General features: G+C 43.9%; 1 non-coding gene across 1 annotated transcript; it reads left to right on the top strand.

Annotated features, from left to right (window-relative positions):
- Positions 1–2,251: 2,251 nt before the first annotated feature.
- On the top strand, positions 2,252–2,357 carry LOC114005649 (U6 spliceosomal RNA). Its single transcript, XR_003547483.1, has one exon. It is a non-coding gene; the product is annotated as a U6 spliceosomal RNA (small nuclear RNA).
- The last annotated feature ends 4,755 nt before the right edge of the window (positions 2,358–7,112 follow it).

The following is a 7,112-nucleotide window of genomic DNA, read 5'->3' as shown; positions in this document are numbered from 1 at the left end:
ATTTTATACAAAGTTGTGGGCAACTCAATGGAGAAAGGATAGTCTTTTCAACAAATGATACGGAAACAATGAGATAACCATATGCAAAAAATAAAACAAACTGCCATTCATACCTCACCCCATATGCAAAAATTAACCTGTTTGTATGCCTAAATATCAAACCAAAAACTATAAAATTGTATGCTTTGGGTCAGGCAAAGATATCTTAGATATGATAGAAAAAGCACAATTCATTAAAAAATTGAATTGATCAATTAAACGTCATCTTTTTAAAATTTTGTCAAGGGCACCTGCCCTTGCTGGGGCCGGGGGGGGGGGGAAACACCCCTCTAGGGGTGTAGTCACAGGGCAATCATTTTCCTTCATTTCTCCATCCCATTGGGATTTGGGGCACAGACATGTCCAGCATATTTTTCAAACTGCAAGGGCCAGGATTCCAACTGTGGGGTACAGTTTCCTAATCACCAGACCAATGATAAAGTGAACTTTATTTAAAAACGTCTACTCTTTAAAAAATGTCATTTAAAAATGATAAAGAAAAACAACAATAACAAACAGACAAATTAACCCCCAGAAATGCTATTTTTTTAGAGACTGGGGAGGGGGCGGCAGGTGGCATGGTGGGTAAGGGCAACTCCCACATGGCCAACCACGGTTTGAATCCCAGACTTGGTGGTTTGGCTTGCTTTCTCACTTTCTCTCTTTCTCTCTCCTGTCCCTCTCTGGTCAAATTAAAGGTGAATAAATGGGTAAATAAAGTTAAATAAAATAATTCTTTAAAAAAAAAAAGAGAGAGAATGGGAAGACAAGACATAGACTGAGAGAAAATATTTGTAAATCATAAATCTGATAAAAACACTTACATCTAAAATATATATAAAGAACTCTAGGGGCTGGCAGATGGTGTGGTGGTAAGGGCGCTGGACTCCCACATAGCTGACTCTGGTTTGAGTCCCAGCCTGGTGGCTTGCTTTCTCATTTACCCTCTCTCTCACTCTGTCCCTCTCTGGTCAAATTAAAAGCAAATAAATAAAGTTAAATAAAATAATTCTTTTTAAAAAAAGAACTCTAAAAATTCAATAACAAAGCAACAACTCTCACCTACTCAAAATGAGTAAAAGATTCAAACAGATAACTTCACCAAAAGAGATATACAGATGGCGAATAAGCCCATGAAAAGATGCTCAAAATCATTAGTCATCAGGGAAATGAAAATTCAAATTATAATGAGGTACCACCACACACCTGTTAGAATATCTAACATTTGTGGGACCAGTGGACGGTGTAATGATTACATCACTGGACTCTCACGTAACTGACCATGGTTCGGGTCCCGGATCACGTGGCTTCACACTCATGAGGGGCGGGGCGTGTGTGTGTGTGCTTGGCCAAAATCTTGAGAGGAGAATGGAAGAGAAGGGATTGTGGTGTGGCCATCTTCCCTGAGAGAGTGATTTCTTGCTTTCTATTTCTCTGTCTCTCTGGCAAATGCACATGCCTAGAGCAAATATCTCTCAAAAAAGAAAAGAATAAGAGAATATCTAAAATGTGGGCCAGCAGGTGGTGTAGTGGTTAAGGCAGCTGGATTTCCGTGGCCAACTGTGGGCCAAGTCCCGGACCTGGCGGCTTGCTTTCTTACTTTCTCTCTCTCTCTCTCTGTCTCTCTGTCTCTCTTTCTCTCTCTCTCCAGTCAAATTAAAATATTAATAATAAATAAAGTGAAGAAATTATTTTAAAAAGTAAAAAAAAAGGGATATCTAAAACATGTAAGATTGATCATAACCAGTGTTCATGAAACTCTGGAGAAACTAGAATTCTCACAGTATAAAATGTTACAACGATTTCAGAAAACAGTTTAGCAATTTCCTAAAAAGCTAAACAAATCCCAGTACTAGATACTTACCAAAGAAACACTTAAGCATATGTTTATTTTTTCAATAAATAATCTTATGTTTTTAAAAATTATTTTATTTGACTTTATTTACTTATTTTAATTTGACCAGAGAGGGACAGAGCAAGAGAGAGAGAAGGAAAGTGAGAAAGCAAGCCACCAGGTCTAGGACTCAAACTGCAGTCGGCCATGTGGAAGTCCAGTGCCCTTAACCACCACACCACCTGCAAGACCCAAGCATATGTTTAAATAAAGACTTGTCCAGGGCCCAGCCACGTGGCTTGGTAGTTAGGTGGCCGGATCCCACACAGCTGACCGCTTCTGAGTTCCGGAACTGGCAGCTTGAAACCACACAGGGATGGGCTGCATTGGCAGTACATATTCTAAAATTGGAATGATATGGAGAAGATTAGCATGGCCCCTGTGCAAGGATGACATGCACATTTGTGAAGCATTCCATATTTAATATAAAAGAAAATTAAAGAAAACTACACAGGGCACTGGCCATAATCTCAAGAGGAGAATGAAGGAGAAGGGGCTGTTTCATGGCCATCTTTTCTGAGGGGTGATTTCTCACTTTCCCTCTCCTCTCTCTCTGTCTCTCCACCCTATAGCAAAAACCTCTCTTAAAAAAAAAAAAAATCCCAATGCCAGGGAGAAACTAGTGAGTTGGAAAATGAACCTTGTCCAGCACCCCAGTAAAGCATCAAAGATGGTTGTTAAATCTAGTCGGGAAGTTTAACGAAGGCTTACTGCGTCTCTCTATAAACCACGTATTCATTATAGAGAGAAAAATAGTAACTAGATAATGGGGAAATCAAACAAAACCTTGACTGGGTGATCAAGATTATCATTAAAGCTGGCACTGTGGTCTAACAGTTAAGGGAGACAGATCCCAAATGGCCGACATTATAGTTCAAATCCTGGACCTGGCAGCTTGAGAAATACACTGTGTTTTTTCGCACTTGCTCAAAATCCCAACAGTAGGAAAATGGAGGAAAAAGGATCGTAGCATGATCACACCTCACCGGGAGTGCTTTCTCCTTTTCCCTCAACCTCTGTCTCTCCCTCATGAGAACAAGTACTCTATAGAAAAAAAATCTAAATAACAATACTAATAGTGGTAAAGTATTGAATAGCTCCTGTAACTTAGTGGAGATTGTACTGAAAGTGAAAAACAGAATGGTAGTATGAGTACCCAAAGCACAGTTTCTACTGGACGCGTTATCACTTTTGCACTATCATAAAGTCAAAAAAAACCATTAAGTCAGGCCAGCAGGTGTCATAGAAGTGAAGGATCCAGATACCACATAGCCAGCGTTGCTATTGAAGTCCCAGCGCTGGCTGCGTGTGCTTGCATGCCCAAAATCCCAAGAAGAGAGTGGAGAAGGGATTATGGAGTGGTCATCCCTCCCAGAGGATGATTTCTCACTTTCTCTCTGTCTCTTTCTGAGAAGCACACACATTCTATAGCAAAATATTTTATTTTATTAAATAAACAAATGAAGTTAAATAAAATAATTCTTTTTAAAATTAATTAATTAATTTAATTTTTACCTTGCTATAGTCATTAGAGAGAGATAGAGAAGGAAAGTGAGAAATCAAGCCACCAGGTACAGGCTCAAACTGTGGTCAGCCTCATGGGAATCCAGCATCCTAACCACCAGTCCACCTGCTGGACCCAATAAGATAATTATTTAATAAAAAAAAAAAAAAGATTGGAGCCAGCAGTTGGTGTAATGGTTATGTCGCTGGACTCCCATGTAGTCAACTGCAGTTTGTGTCCCGGACCCGGGACACAAACTGCAGTTAAAACTTAAAACTCATGCCGGGCGCGTGTGCATGCGTGCCCAAGATCCCGAGAGGAGAATGGAGGAGAAGGGATTGCAGCGTGGCCATCCCCCCTGGGGGGTGATTTCTCACTTTCTGTCTCTCTCTGTCTGTCTGGCGAGCGCACGCGCCCTATAGCAAAAACCTCTCCAAACAAAAAAAAGAGTAACAATAAATAAAATTAAATAAGCAATTCTCTAAAAAATGGTAACTGATGTATCAAGAAGAATGTAATATAATGCACCCTCTTTTTAAAAATAATTATTTATTTAATTTTATTTATTATTATCATTTTTCAGTTTAACCAGAGAGAGAGAGAAAGGAAAAGTGAAAAAGCAAGCCGCCAGGTCCGGGACTTAAACCATGGTGAACCATGTGTGAGTCCAGCGTCTCAATCTCCACACACCAGCCAGCCCACATAATAAATGTTTCCCAAATCAATCTTCTGGGTGGGACTATTACATTTCCCTATTTTACAGAAAGGCAAACTGAAGCAGCAAGAGCAAATTGTTCAGAGCCAGCCTGAGGCCTGGTGGTAAGGGAGCCGATCTCATATGACTAACCGAGCTGTTTGAGTCCTACTGGGAAACGTGGGTGTATGTGGGTGCATGTCCGTAATCTGATAGGGTGGAGAAACAGAAGACAAGGGATTTTAGCAGGACCCTGGTGGGGTGCTTTCTTCTCTTTCTCTCTGCCTCGCTCTGGCAAGTGCACATACCCTCTGGGAAAAAATTTAAATGATTAAAATTAAAAAATGAATCAGGTTGTTCTAAAACACCCTGGAAGTGAGAACCTTGCGGCCATTTTCTCCCAGTTCTAACCCATTTCTGCTGCAGGCCTCCTCCCATGGCTTAGGCAGCAACTACTAATGGCTAGAGCTGTTTTCCTGACAAATAAAAGCCCTTGAAAACAGCAAGAGGGGGAACAGCAGTTAGCATAATGGCTATGTTGCTGGACTCCCATTTAGCCGACTGCGGTTCGAGTCCTGGACCTGGTGACTTAAACTCACGCCGGGTGTGTGTGCATGCGTGCCCAAGATCCCAAGAGGAGAATGGAGGAGAAGGGATTGCAGCGTGGCCATCCCCCTGGGGGGTGATTTCTCGCTTTCTGTCTCTCTGTCTCTGTCTTTCTGTCCAGCGCAAGCGCCCTATAGCAAAAGAAAAAAACCTCTCCAAAAAAAATGAAAACAGTAAAACAGCAAGAGGGATTGAAGTTAGAACTGAAAGGTAACTTCCAAACTGATTGCTTATAGCAGATGGCTATAGACCGTGTATTCCTTCTTTTTCTTTTTTAAGTTTATTTATTTCATCTATGAACAAGAGACAGAGAGAAATAGACATAGAAAAACAGAGAGACAGCACCCCCAAACACAGTCCTGACACTGCAATCCATGCCCACCCTCAGCCAGCCTGGTACACCTGGCGTACTCAGGAAGGTCCCCAGACACAAACTTGAAAGCCATCCCACGTGGGGCAGCCTCACAGAGCATCACGTTTATCAAAGCCACAGTATGCCACTGCCCAGCCCCTAGGTGTATTTTTTCTGGAAGACCCTCTGAAAAGTTTCTCTCTTGACCTAAATGGTGATGGGGGATGATGTGGGCAATGTTTGCCCCATGGCTGCTGTTTGTGATGTGACTGGGGACGAAAGCTGGAGGTCATCCTTCGAGGAATCAGGGTAGACCAGATGACTCAGCAAAGCTGGTCAGCATCATGCCACCTCCTTCTCTCCTACAGGAGAGGGATCCATCTGTCGCTTGCTGTAAGAGGGATGGGGAGCAAAGTCGGCTTTCTGAGTCAGCCAGTTAGTTGAAGACCAAGTAAACTTCAAAAGCAGAGTCCACGGCAGGGAAGCTGCAGCCAGCCCTCTGAGTCACCCTAGTCTGGCTGCGGTGCTGGGTTTGGAATGTCTGTGGTGGCCGTGGGGGAGTGAGGGGAGCACTGAGTCACTGCTGGGGCTGGAAGGGCCAGCACCAGCAGACCCCTTTTTTTTTTTTTGTTTTGCTGTTCTAGTTTTCATTCCTGGGACCTCAACTCAGGAGGACTGGGAAGAAAGCAAGGCCCTCGGATCTGTGGCAACAGTGCCACCCCACACCCTGCCCTGCGTCTCACTCCACCGATTCCATGACTTCTCTGACTCCCTAGCACCCCTAATCCACACTCTCTACACCTGTCTGTGCTTCGGGCCAGGTGGGCCCTCTTGCTTCCCTGCTGTTGTGTTCTCCCTGGCCTCTCATGTCCTGGAAATTCCTAACTGTGGAACCAGGTGGGGGGGTGTCTGCTACCTCCTGAGGCCCCACCCCCACCCCCAGAAGCTGCACAGACTCTGCACACCAGGGGCACTTCTCCATAGGTGTGGACAGGCTGGCCAAGCTGCAGTCGGATTTATTGAATACTTTGATCAAGTCCAGCCGGCCTTTGCAATCCCCAGAAACTTCCCAAGGTTACCTTTTCCATTTTCCTACCTCCTTGCATGCCCTGTGGGGGACCTGTGCGCACCCCATGGGAGTCTGGCTGCTCTGATCTTCTCCCCAGCCCTCCCCACATCGCTCTGTGGCCCTTGGGGAGTGCGTAGTTTCTATACTAGAGTAGGAACTCCGGGCTTAGGGACTGCCACACATGTCTTCCCCTCCCCCCAGGGCTCAGGCCACATTGTTCCTGTCTGTCCACTGCAGGGCATGAGGGCCAAAGATCAAAGGGAAACTGGGAAGGGGCTGCAGAGAGGGGGGAGGGGCCTTAAAGCACAAGGAGCTTTCAGAGTAGCCCACCCCCAAGTTAAAGCCACAGTTACCAGGCAGGAGCTCACAGCTGCTGAAATCTGTCCACAGAACCTTCCTTGACTGGGTTGGCACCAGATTTAGGGGTCCTGGGGAAGGATGCCTATGTTTCTTGTTTGTGTGTTTTTACATTTGCTGCTTGGAATGATGAGGCAAAAGTCTTGAAGTTCTGATAGGAAATACAGATTGCTTATTTTTTCCCTTTTCCCAATTACAAGGATGTCTATCTTCTCCCATCATAAACAATGAACTTTCGGATTTATCAAAAAACATAAAATAAAATAAAATAAAATAAATTTGCTACAGGGCACATGTGCTCTTCAGAAAGAGAGAGGAAGTGAGAAAGCACCCCCATGGCACAGTCACACCATAATCCCTTCCCTTAGGATTTCTGAGCATGCAAGCACAAACACACAGTATTTTTTTTATTTAAAAAAGGTATTTGCCATAGTTTACGAACTTGCCAGAGAGGAGAGAGAGAGAGAGAGAGAGAGAGAGAGAGAGAAATCACCCCTTGGAAGGATAGTCATGCTGCAATCTCTTCTCCATTCTCGGGATTTGGGGCACGCACATGCACCTGGCATGATTTTTTTTTTTTTTTTGGTGGTTTTCGCT

This window comes from Tupaia chinensis, unplaced genomic scaffold (genome assembly GCF_000334495.1).
Source record: "Tupaia chinensis unplaced genomic scaffold, TupChi_1.0 Scaffold144171_2, whole genome shotgun sequence".
NCBI classification, from domain to species: Eukaryota; Metazoa; Chordata; class Mammalia; order Scandentia; family Tupaiidae; genus Tupaia; species Tupaia belangeri.
This window is presented reverse-complemented; position numbering and strand designations above follow the sequence as displayed.